Raw genomic sequence first — 13625 nt, 5'->3', positions numbered from 1 at the left:
TAGAACGGAACTCCTGGAATGCGGCGGTAGGCAATCCTTTGGTCATGATGTCGGCAAACTGTTGGGTGGTCGGGACATGAAGAACACGAAGCTAACCCAACTGAACCTTCTCGCGCACAATGTGAACATCGAGCTCAATGTGTTTGGTGCGTTTGTGCTGCACCGGATTAGCCGCGAGGTAGGTGGCCGACACATTGTCACAGAAGACCACAGTAGCCTTCGGAAGAGAAACCCGAAGCTCACCGAGAAGATGACGAAGCCAACAAGTCTCACAACGACGTTGGCAACAGCTTGGTACTCGGCCTCAGCACTCGAACGGGAAATGGTAGGCTGCCGTTTAGAGGACCAGGAGACCAGAGAATCACCGAAGAAGACACAATAGTCGGACGTCGAACGTCGAGTGTCTGGACAGCCAGCCCAATCCGCGTCAGTATAAGCAATGAGCTCAGTCAGGCGGATGCACGGAGACGAGGACCGTAGGTCGGGGTGCCATGAATATACCGAAGAATGCGCTTCACCAAAGACCAGTGAACGTCACGAGGCGAGTGCATATGCAAGCAAACTTGCTGCACTGCAAACTGAATGTCTGGTCTGGTGAGCGTGAGGTACTGAAGGGCGCCCACAATGTTGCGGTAAAGAGTGGCGTCGGTGGCAGGCTGGCCGGCTAGGGCAGAGAGCTTCGGCTTGGCCTCAGCGGGTGTAGCGGCTGGCTTGTAGTCAGTCATGCCGGCACGGTCCAGAAGATCAAGAGCATAATGTCGCTGATGCAGAAAGAACCCAGTGGCATCACGTCGCACATTAATGCCGAGGAAGAAATGCAACGCACCAAGATCCTTCAGCCGAAACTCGGAACTGAGACGACCAATGATGTCGTGAAGAAGATCCGCTCGGGAGGCAGTGATGACAATATCATCAACATAAAGCAGAAGCAGAGCCACATGATCAGCGACGCGTCCAGAGAACCATCCGGGAGGTGGTGTTGCGAAACCCGAGAAGACCAAGGAACCCGGTGATGCGCTGATACCAGGCGCGTGGGGCCTGTTTGAGGCCATATAATGACCGTGACAAACAGGCAGACATCATCCGGTCACTGAGCGTCGACGAACCTAGTCGGCTGCTGATAGAGGACTCGCTCCTGAAGATGGCCGTACAAAAAAGCGTTGTTGATGTCGAGCTGATGTAGGAGCCAGTGACGAGAGGCATCCAGCTGAAGAACCACACGAATCATGGCGGGTTTGATGACCAGAGAGAAAGTCTCAGAGAAGTCAACACCTGCACGTTGTGCGAATCCACGAACAACCCAACGAGCATTGTACCTGTCTAGAGAACCATCCGGGAGGAGTTTGTGACGAAAAACCCACTTGCCCGAGATGATGTTCACGCCGGGGGGACGCGGAACAAGGGTCCAAGTCCGGTTGGCGACAAGAGCATCATACCCAGCGCGCATAGCGGTGGTCCAATGCAGATCACTCAACGCAGAACGCACCGATCGCGGAACCGGAGAGAGGGTCGTGACGCTGAGGTTGTGGTAGCGCGGGTTCGGCTGGTGCGCACCGGCCTTGGCGCGTGTCACCATATGATGATGAGGCGGCGGGGGAGGCGAGCGTGGACCGCGACGCCGAGGGGCCACTACAGCCAGCTCGGATGATGATGAAGATGCCCCGGGCGTTGGTGGCGAGAGCGGCAGCGGGGCATGAGCAGGCCCGGCCGTCGGGGCCAAGAAGGCCAGCTCCTCCATAGCCGACAAGGAGCCAGGGGGCTCTGACTCGGTCGGAGACGGGGATGAAGGCGTAGACGGGCCCAAAAGGGTCGAGTCCTCCGGAGCCGATGAAGCGCCCGAGAGTCTAGCGGGGGGCGCGCCCAACTCTGCCAGAGGCTCGAGGCGGCGACCCGGCGAGGCCTGGGAAGCCGGCTCCTCCAGAGCCAAGAGGCGGGGGCCCGGCGTGGCCGGGGAGGCCGACTCCTCCTGAGTAAGCAGAGAGAACACCGAGGGTGGCGAGGCAGCGGGCGATGAGGCCGCAACCGCGCCCGATCGGCGAGGTGGTGGGAGCACAGAGGCTCCACGAGGCCGTCGAGGGGAATCGTCCAGAGATGGCGAGGGACGCGACGTTGCCTGCTGAAACGCAAAAACAACCTCATCAAAATAAACGTGCCGAGACACGATCACACGATGGGACTCCGGGTCATAGCAACGGAAGCCTTTGGTGTTTGGTTGGTAGCCAAGAAAGACACAAGCGATGGAGCGAGGCTCCAACTTATGTGGTGTCGTGGCGGTGATGTTAGGATAACAAAGGCAACCGAAAACATGAAGATCATCATATGACGGAGGTGACCTGAATAAGAGGTGATGAGGGGTGTAGTTCCATCGGGGTTTGCAAGGCCGGATGTTAAGTAGAAGAGTAGCTGTGGCGAGGGCATCGGGCCAAAACCGGGCAGGCATGTGTGCATGAAAAAGCAATGCGCGGACACTCTCATTAAGAGTGCGAAGAACACGTTCGGCACGACCGTTTTGCTGAGATGTGTATGGACATGTAAGGCGAAAAATGGTTCCATGAGTGGATAAAAGGGTGCGAATAGCAAGGTTATCAAATTCCTTTCCGTTGTCGGTTTGAAGATGGGCAATGGTGCGGTGAAAGTGGGTGGCAACATAGGCGTAAAAAGCATGAAGGGAGGAAGCGACGTCGGATTTGCGGCGCAACGGAAAGGTCCAAGTGAAATGAGAAAAATCATCCAAAATCACAAGGTAATATGATAAACCCAAATTGCTAGGCAAGGGCGATGTCCAAACATCACAGTGAATAACATCAAAAGGAAAAGTAGCAATTGATGATGAAGATGAAAACGGCAAGCGAACATGTTTTCCTACGCGACAGGCATGACAAGTGTGTGCCTCCGATTTATTACATGAAAAGGGGAAAGTCTGCAAAACTTTATGAAGAGCGTCGGTGCCTGGATGGCCAAGACGAGCATGCCATAGAGAGACGTCAGCGTGGAGAGCGACGAGACCACTGCTTGCCGTTTGGCCACACGGGTAAAGATCGCCGGGGGAATCACATCGGTGCAGAACCTTCCGGGAGCAGGCATCCTTGACAGAAAAACCATGTTCGTCAAACTCAACGGTAACAGGGTGTTCACGAGTAAGAGTACGAACAGAGCATAAATTTTTGATTAAGGATGGAGATACAAGCACATTATTGAGAGGTAATGAGGATGATGAGAGAGGGAGGGAGGAAGCGCCGTGGTGGGTGACGGGGAGCGTGGATCCATCACCAACAACGATGCGAGAGAGAGGGGGTACAGAGAGACACGAGAGAGGATACCCGGGTTTGACGCCATATGAGCAGCAGCTTCTGTGTCCATGTACCAGTCCCCGCCCCCAGAGTAGTTGCTTGGGGAAGGGGCGGCATGGACGGCGGCTAGGAGAGCCGAGTCGTAGGTGTAGCCAGTCGGTGCAGCGCCGTAGGGGGGCGACATGGCAGCGCCGTAAGCCATGGTCCCGTTGGACGCCGAAGAGCCGCCGGGTCCGGAGCCTCCCGGCGCGGCCAAGAGGGCCTGATGAAGAACCGCGTGAGGACCAAGTAGGCCCGGAGCAGGCGCCCGCGGTAGGGGCATCGAGTAGGCGTGCACCACCCCCGTCCAGGGGTTGTACCCCGTGAGCCAGGGCGGGGGTGCCGTGGTCTGAGCAGGAACGGGTGAAGCCGCCTGGCGGGGCTAAGAGCCGCCGTTGCGGCCACCGTTGCAGCCTCCCCTTCTCTTCTGGCGGCCCTGGTCAGGGGTGTCGGGCGGCTGTGGAGCCGGCGCACGGGGAGGCTGCGGGAGGGTGGCGGACCCCTTGACGGTGCCGGTGTGGAGGGCGGCAAGAGAAGCTTGTCGTGCTACGTGACGATGGCTCTCCTCCTCCATGCGAAGTGTCACGCCCAATATGCGACCCTATCCAAAAGGAACTCGAAGGTCCCACCAAGGATAGACCCGCATATTGAAACGCTTTTGCAAGGTGGATATCATTACCTCAACATTACATAATAGATGGGGATACATACATAAGGCATACAATGCCACATGAATACAACATCACAATACATAAGAGCATCATACGACTACGGATGAAACACAAACAGAAACTCAAACGACATCCACCCTGCTAGCCCAGGCTGCCGACCTGGAACCTATCCCCTGATCGAAGAAGCAGAAGAAGAACTCCAAAACAAGTAAACATCGCTCTCGCGTCATGATCATCGCAAAACCTGTACCTGCAACTGTTGTTGTAGTAATCTGTGAGCCACGAGGACTCAGCAATCCCACTACCATGGGTATCAAGACTAGCAAAGCTTAATAGGAAAGGAAGGGGTAAAGTGGTGAGGCTGCAACAGCGACTAAGCATATATTGTGGCTAAACATACGCAAATAAGAGCGAGAAGAGAGCAAGCGGAACGGTCGTCAACTAGTAATGATCAAGAAGTGATCCTGAACTCCTACTTACGTCAAACATAACACAAAAACCGTGTTCACTTCCCGGACTCCGCCGAAAAGAGACCATCACGGCTACACACGCGGTTGATGCGTTTTAATTCGGATCTGGTGTCAAGTTATCTACAACCGGACATTAACAAATTCCCATCTGCCTATAACCGCAGGCACGGCTTTCGAAAGATTATACCCTGCAGGGGTGTCCCAACTTAGCCCATGATCTCGCGGTCAATGAAGGAATAGACCTTCTCCCAGGAAGACCTGATCAGACTCGGAATCCCGGTTTACAAGACATTTCGACAATGGTAAAACAAGACCAGCAAAGCCGCCCGATGCGCCGACAAATCCCGATGGGAGATGCACATATCTTGTTCTCAGGGCACACCGGATGAGCAAGACGTCGGGTTGACATAGACCCTGGTTGCCCAGGGGGCACCGGACATCGCCTCGGTTCGGACCAACACTTAGACAAGCACTGGCCCGGGGGGGCTAAAATAAAGATGACCCTCGGGTTGGCCGACCCAAGGGAAGGGTATAGGTGGTGGTCAGGCAAAAGGTAAAACCAAGGCTGGGCCTTGTTGGAGGAGTTTTATTCAAAGCGAACTGTCAAGGGGGTCCCATAAATCACCCGACCGCGTAAGGAACTCAAAATCCGGGAACATAACACCGGTATGACGGAAACTAGGGCGGCAAGAGTGGAACAAAACACTAGGCAAAAGGCCAAGTCTTCCACCCTTTACCAAGTATATAGATGCATTAATAATATAAGAGATATTGTGATATCCCAACCAAAATCCTGTCCACCATGGAGAAATCTTCAACTTCACCTGCAACTAACAACACTATAAGAGGGGCTGAGCAAAAAGCGGTAACATAGCCAATCAATGGTTTGCATAGGAAAGGTGTCAAAGGTCAGGGGTTCATGGCAATTTGGGATGGCTTGATAAACAGGTGATAGGTAGCACATCATAGCGATAGAACGAAACAACTAGCATAGCAATGATAGTAGTGAGATCCAGGGTAGCGGTCATCTTGCCTGAAATCCCGCAAGGAAGAAGAACGAGTCCATGAAGAAGACAAGCGGACGTAGTCGAACGAATCCTCACAATCGCAACATTACCGGAACTAAGAAGCAACACCGGAAAGAAACAAACAACATGGTAAATGCACAAGCATAAACATGGCATGATGCACAAACAAGTATGATGCATGTCCGGTTTAATAAGGCATGGCATGGCAACGTGCAACAAACAATACTACCAATTAAGTGGAGCTCAATATGCAACGAGTTGCATATTGACGAAACACCACATTGACATATTTAGTTCTCTCTCGTTTAGGTACATAACAATATTAAATGTTATTAAACATAGCAAGAGGTGAAACATAATTAATCTACCTATCTAGGCAAGTTTAAGTGAGGCCGGAACAACAAACAACAATTCCGAAAAAACCTCATATGCATATTTATGAATTCGGTACTGTTCTCCCCTAAACACAATTTTAATGTTGTTAAACAGCAAAATAAAGTGGACCATGTTAAACTAGGCATTTTTCCACCCCATTTACATATAAAGAACATTTAATTCCGAGCTACGGTTATTTAGTTATGAAATAAATCATTTTAACTTGGCATTATGCAAAATAAACACAAACAGCATGTTAAACATTTTTAACATAGATGAAAGTGGCATATTATTAATCAACACAAAATTCTAAGCATTTTTCATGTTTAAACCATTTTAATCCGATGCACGGTTTGTGAGTAATTAAATGCATGAAGTGCAAGGGGTTTTCTGCAAAACTGTTAATTCACTGGAAATTAGCTAAATCGCAGAACGAAAAAAAACTACTCTGGGCCGAATCTAACTAGCCCAATAGAGGAAAGGCCAGGGGGCTTCTCACCCTGGGCCTTGGGCCGGTCGACAGAGGAGGCCAGCGGTGCAGATCTGGGGAGGCCGGTGGCTGGGCCGGCGCACTGGGCGCTGCTGGGCCGGGCCCACGCGGACGCTGGAGGAGCTCGTCCTCCTCCCGCCCGATGCAGAGGACGCAGGGCACGGCGGCGCTGGAGGCGGAGACAACGGGTTCCGGCAGGGGCGGAGGCCGGGGATGGCCGGGACGGACGGGAACGGGTGCATCCGGGCCTGGGGACCCCGGATCCGTCGAGACTTGAGGACGAGGAGGCCGACGACGAGGTTCCTGGCGGCGGTGGCGGGGTTCCTGCAAGGGGAGAGAGAGATCTGAGAGAGAGAGAAACCAGAGGGAGAGACGGGAGAGAGGGGGAGGCGGCGACCTGGGATGGCGGAGAGGGCGGCTCCGGCGACGGCTGGAGGAGGCCGGCAGCGCGCAGGCGCTCGGGAGGCGGAGGAGCTCGCGGGGAGCCCAGCTCCCGCGGCGCGGAGCGAGGCGCAAGGACGGGCGAGCGCTGCGGGGCGGCAACGCGGAGCGAGCCTCGGCCCAGATCGGGGCCCCGGTGGGCTGCGCACGGGCTCGGACGGGCCCGAGCGGCTGGAGGCGCGGGGTGAGGTGGCGATGCCACATGGCAGCGGGGCAGTGGCTGGCGACGGTCAGGGGGCGATGTGGCGCGCGTGGATTGGTCCGGGGTGCGCCGGCGGCGGCGCCAAGTGGCGGAGGTGGAGTGGGGCGGCACTGAATCCGAGGAGGAGGGAGGCTAGAGGTAGGTGGAGGGGCTAGGCTGCCCAAAATGGAAGGAGGGGGTGTTTATATAGGGTAGAGGCTGGGGTTAGGGGGTTTCTGCTCCGTTTTCGGACATCGGATCTCGATCCAACGGTCCGGAGCGGAGGGGGTTAGATAGGTGGGCTAGTGGGCTGTGTGAGAGAGGCTTGGGCTAATAGGAGAGAGAGGAGAAATGCAGCCCGACACGATTTTGGAGACTGAAACGTCCGACGAATGAACCGGCGACGGTGCCGCTATATATTTAACGGTTGGGCTATCAAACGGACTCTGAATGCGACGAAACTTGACAGGCGGCCTGTCTACACTATAATAAGACCGCATGACAAGTTGTAACCCATTCCGAGAACATTTTTATGCCACATATAAAATAATATTTCGGAGGTGCCGCGGGCGCGTGCGAGTGTGTCTGGACTCCGAACGGACAACGGAGAGGACCGGGGAAACCCAAACGGATGCAAGTTTTATGAAAATGATGCCGATGCAATGCGCATGATGCTATGAGATGAGATGCATAACAAGAACAAAATGCAAAACAACAGACAAAACCCAACCACGGAGGAAATATCATATCGCATCTCCAGAAAAGGCAAGAGTTGGAGTTACGAATATGGAAAGTTGTATCTGGGGCGTTACACGAAGGTACGTGACCTCCTTGGCGTACGTCGGCGTGATGAGGGAGAGGTTGGCGGCGGATTGGCCGAGGTCGGGGTGGAGGCCGCGAAGGAGGTTGGTGAGGAGGACGGAGTCGTCGATGTTCATGCCGACGTCACGTAGCTCATCTGCGAGAACCTTCATCCGTGTGCAGTACTCGTCGATCGAGAGATTGTTTTGCTGCATGGTGAAAAAATCACCTTGGAGGAAGACACAACTCTGAAGTTGATTGTCGAGGAAGAGATCGCACAGCCGTGTCCACATAGCGTACGTCGACGGATCACGGGCGTTCACCATGTTGAAGAGACCTGGAGAGATGGTGAGAAAAAGCCACTTGATGATGAAGGCATCCACAGCAAGCCACTCGTCGTCGTCCTTCATGTCGCGGACATCAACGCTGCCATCAACATGCTCGATGAGGCGGAAGGAGCGGAAGAGGAGCACGAAGTAGGTGCGCCATGCAATGTAGGATGGTGAGTCGAGGTTGAGGACGACGAGAACGTGGTCTTTGATGTGGAGCTCGTTGAGGCGATCAGAGGTGAAGGCAGCACCGGCGAAGGAGCCGGCATCGGATATGTCGGGTTTGGAGCAAGACATGGTGGTGGTAGGTAGGGGCGGCGGCGGCTGCTATAGAGGAGGGAGTAGCGGCGGCGGCGGCGTAGGAGAGAGGGGCGGCGGCGGCGTGAGTCGCGGCAGCGGCCTAGAGCGGAAGCAAGAGAGATCGGGAAAAAACTGATACCATGTAGAAGACTATAGGATGCAACTCAATTGTATTCCATCGGAGTCGGTTACAATATATACAGGTGGTGTCTTGCGTGACAAGCCAACTATCCCTACAATATCTCTAGAGATCAATCTATACAAGGCTAGAGATAAGAGGAGAATCAGTCGGAAATAAATACAAAGATATCACGTTTAAACACTATTTGATGCTATTTGTGTCAAACTTAGGGGAAACACAGTGTGAATGCTGATCAATGCTGATGGCCAGCTCCCTCCCAATGCCTTTAGCAAGCAGATATTGTCAGTTTTTCTCTTGCGATGCACTGTGACAAAACCGGTGTACCGTAGCGAAACAACTACTGGAGGAGGAGGCAGACTGTAGCAGTCGAATAATGGAGTGGGCATTTTTTCTAATTTAGTTTTCTACTTAAATTTCCAAACACTTTTTGGAAACATGGACATCTTCAAAAATTGTGGACATTTTGTATAATGTGGAAACTTTTTCTAAAAAACACGAACATTTTTAAAACATCAAACAATTTTTGAAAACATGAATTGTTTTAAAAATCCTAAATATTTTTGAAATCACGAGAAATGTTTTAATTTTTCATTAATTTCTAAAAATCTGAATATTTTTAGTATTTTACTATTTCTAAAATTGTCAATAAATTTTAACTCTAGTATTTTTGAATTAGTGAACCAAAATTCAAACAATTTTTTTGAATAGCGTAGAGTTTTAGAAATTTCAAATAGTTTATAAAAATAAAAAATATTTTAAATGCATTTTTTAAATTTTAGTTTAAAAAATAAATATAGAATAAAATAAACAACTGGAAAGGAAAACAAAATAAATAAATAAATAAAAGAAGCGGGGAAAAGGGTTACGGAACCTAAGGTTCCCAAAGCTGGTAAAAACCCGGGCAATAACCTTCGAGAAGGCTCGAAACCAGGAGATGCTAAGATGGGTTGGCCCACATCTTAGCCGTCGCTCGGTCCCCTGTGCGTGGCATTGACCCTTTGCCATGGAATGTGGTAATGTGCATTCAAGCAAAGCGTGTCGTGGCGAGTCCTCCATCCCGCAAATAGCACAAGCATGAGAGTCTGCCATATTTCGTCGGTGTAACACATCGTATGTGGGGATGGAGTGCTGAGCTAACCTCCAAGTGAACACCTTCAGTTTAGAAGGAACCTTGAGTGTCCACATTGACGTCCAGCCCCGTCGATCTCCCTCACCGTTTGATGTGTCTTCACCATGCTCCAACCATGCTTCTCTTCCCCTCTTGACTCGACTGAGCAAGGAATATGCTGATCGCACCGAAAAAATGCCTCGAGAGTCACCGGCCCATGCCCAAAAATCCTCCACTTGCCTGGTACACAGTGGGATCTTAAGCACTGTTTCAGCATCTAGAGGAGTGAAAACTTGGCGAACTAGCTCCTCCTTCCAGCTTGCTGATGATGCATCAATGAGCCCAGCCACTGTTTGCGTTGGGTTGTCGACCATGGCCCTGATTGGTCTCCATAAAAGATCTCTGGGTATCCAACTGTGCGCCCAAATGTTTGTTGTTGTACCATCTCCTATTCTACGTATAATGCCCAGTCTCATTGTATCTCTGCCGTCTAGGATAGCTCGCCAAATCTGTGATGGATGGTGGCCTAGCTCCGCCTCAAGGATTGTTGAATCCGAAAAATAAACTGCCTTGAGTAGCCTCGCACTGAGTGTGTCGGGCTCGTTCAACAACCTCCATGATTGTCTTGCTAGTAATGCAAGATTAAAAAGTTCCATGTCTCTAAAGCCCAACCCTCCAAGATTTTTTGGCAATGTTATAACATCCCAAGACACCCAACAGGGCCTTCTCCTGCCTTGCTTGCTTCCCCACCAAAACTGTCTTATGATAGAGGTGATGCTTTCACATAAACCCCTTGGTAATCTGAAACAAGACATGGAAAAGACAGGTATGGATTGTGCTACTGATTTAATTAGAACCTCTTTCCCGGTAGCTGATAGAAGCTTCTCCATCCAACCTTTTATCTTCTCCCAAACCCTATCCCTCAGATATTTGAAAGTCCCATTCTTCGAATGGCCCACCTCTGTCGGCAGACCCAAGTACTTTTCACTAAGGGACTCATTCTGCACATTCAAGCAATTTTTCACCTCATGTTTGAGAGGGTCAGGGCACCCTTTGCTGAAGTAAATTGACGATTTATCGTGATTGACTCGTTGTCCCGATGCCGCACAATAAACATCCAATAGGTTTGAAACCAGAATGGGATCTCCCTGTCGAATACCTCTCGACGGACCGAACTGTTCAAGCTTCTCTCCATTAAACAAGACCGAGAAGGAGACAGACCTCACCATAGCCATAACTATCTGAATCCATTGGGTAGCAAACCCAAGTTTGCCCATGATTGCTTCCAAATAATCCCACTCTAATCTGTCATAGGCCTTCATCATATCGAGCTTGACCGCACAAAAGCTATTTGATTTGGACCTGTTCCTCTTCATGAAATGAAGGCATTCATAAGCACAGATAATGTTATCAGTTATGAGTCTACCTGGCATAAAAGCTGATTGTTCCTCTGATATGATCTCTAGAAGGACCAACTTCAGTCTATTGGACACTACCTTGGAGGCGATCTTATATAGCACATTGCATAGGCTGATAGGCCGGAATTGAGACAACTGAGACGGGTTCATTACCTTTGGGATCAAGACAATTACCGTATCGTTAATACTTTCCGGACTTTCTTCTCCCTTGATTATTCTCAGTACCACAGAAGTTACTTCATCACCACACAGATCCCAGTGCCTCTGATAAAAATGTGCTGGAAAACCGTCAGGCCCTGGTGCCTTTGTGGGAAACATCTGAAAAAGCGCATGTTTCACTTCTTCTCTTGAGTATGGAGCGCACAGTGATTCGTTCATCTCCGGTGTAACTTTGCGTGGGACATGTCTCAGGACCTCATCAATGCCGTGCACCCCCTCCGAAGTGTACAGAGATTTATAGAAATCTACTACCATCGCCTTCAGCTCCACGGGATCCTCCGTGTATATTCCAAGGGAGTTAGAAAGTGCTTTGATCATGTTTTTCTTCCGACTCATGCTCACCCTCATGTGAAAAAACCTCGTATTTCGGTCACCCTCTGTCAGCCATTGCAAACGAGATCGCTGGCGCCACATTATCTCCTCCCTGTGGTATAACTCGACCAATCTATCACAAATTTTGATCTCCACATGAACGGGCCCTATTCGGGCTGGGTCATCACGCAGCTGCTGTAGTTGACGATTTAAATCCTTTATCTCCTTCCTCACACTACCAAAAGAGTCCCTACTCCATGTTGTAATATCTTGGGATATTCGCAGTAGCTTGTCCCGGAAGTCACCGACGCCATAACCAGGTGAGACCGCATTCCACCGTGCCGAGATGTTCTGCTGCCATTCCTCGTGCTTCTCCCACATTACTTCGTATCAGAAAACCTTCGAGGCCAAAACTCCTGGTTCCATGTTATCAAACTGAAGTAGGATCGGTCCATGATCTGACGATGCAGCCGAGTGGTGGCTTAGAGTAGCTAGCGGGAACCGCGCGCACCAGCTAGTAGTCGCCAGCACGCGATCTAGCCTGACTCGCGTGTAAGACCCCCCTGCCACTCTTTTTTCGAAAGTCCAGAAATGGCCCTGATGGCCTAAATCCACAAGCATGCAAACATCAACCGCTTCCCAGAAGGCTTGTATCTGTGCATTGTTGTGATTAGCTACTCCTTGGTGTTCATCCGGACGTAGCACTTCTTTGAAATCCCCCATGCATAACCATGGCAAATCATTCAAAGTAGATATTCCTTTTAACAGATCCCATGTGTGGTGCCTAAGGTTTGTTTGCGCTTCCCCATATATAACTGTAAAACGCCACAGTTCCTGACCTTCCACCTGCACTTTAGCATCAATATGATAGCAAGAATCGCCCAAGATTTCAATATTGCTTGAATTATTCCAAAAAATTCCAATTCCACCACTTCTTCCCTGGCTACTTATTGCATAAGAATTTTCATAACCTAAAGTACTTGCTAGAGCTTCTACACGTGCACCGGCGATTTGAGTCTCCACAACCCCAAGCATGGTAGGGGCAAACTTTCTCGTGAACTCGCGAAGCTCTCAGACTGCCGCAGGTTTGCCCACGCCACAGCAGTTCCAGCATAAGGCACTCATTGGGCGTGGCGGCGCTCCTCGAAGGAGCCCGCCAAGTTTTTCACTGTTGAAGTTGATGCTTCTTTGTCTTCTCCATTAAGCCTTGACCTCTTGAGATCTCTAATGGGAAGCGGGCTCACCCCGCACTTGCAGATGCCACGATGGCCAGCTCCAGGCCTTCTGCGCTCGCGGCTGATGGGTTCGGTAGGTTGCCATGCAGTGCCCCCGCTGAGATCCTCTTCCTATTGGTATCATCCATGTCAACATCCTCTTCCCTCTCCATGTACTCCCCTTCTTCCTCATCACGTGTTTTTTCTTTTGGATTACTTGCAGAATAGTAGCCTCTGTCAGCTTCAAAACTGCCACCTGACCGAGCGCCAGACCTACCTCCTCTTCTACCTCCACCACGTCCCCTGCCTTCTCCAGGTCCACGTCCCGTTCGCATAGCCCAATCTGCTCTGAGATCTTTAAACACCAATGCTGATTTGGGGTGGATACCATTACCATGCTCCTTAAAAAAATGCCCCAACATACCGGAAATGGCGCACCAATCAGGTAACTTCTCGTACTTAACCTTGTAAATCTGTCTCTTGCCCTCTCGAATCATCGAAAACTGCGTTCTTGAGAGGTTTCAGCACATTGATCCTCACCCAAACTCGATGAAAATTTCCCACAAAATCGTGTGATGAGGCTTCTGTAAATAACACCTCCCCCACCTTAGCGGCAAGCGGTGTGACCAGATGTGAGTATAGGTCAGGCACATCGTGGATTTGGATCCAGATGTCAATTGTTTCCAGCTTGACCGTCGAGGGTTTGGAGATCCCATCATATGGCGCTATGATCACCGCATCCCCTCTGAAGTTCCATGGGCCATCTTGCATAACTCTTTCCCAATCTCCCAAACAGG

The sequence above is a fragment of the Triticum aestivum genome, chromosome 4B (genome assembly GCF_018294505.1).
Source record: "Triticum aestivum cultivar Chinese Spring chromosome 4B, IWGSC CS RefSeq v2.1, whole genome shotgun sequence".
Classification (NCBI taxonomy): Eukaryota; Viridiplantae; Streptophyta; class Magnoliopsida; order Poales; family Poaceae; genus Triticum; species Triticum aestivum.
This window is presented reverse-complemented; position numbering follows the sequence as displayed.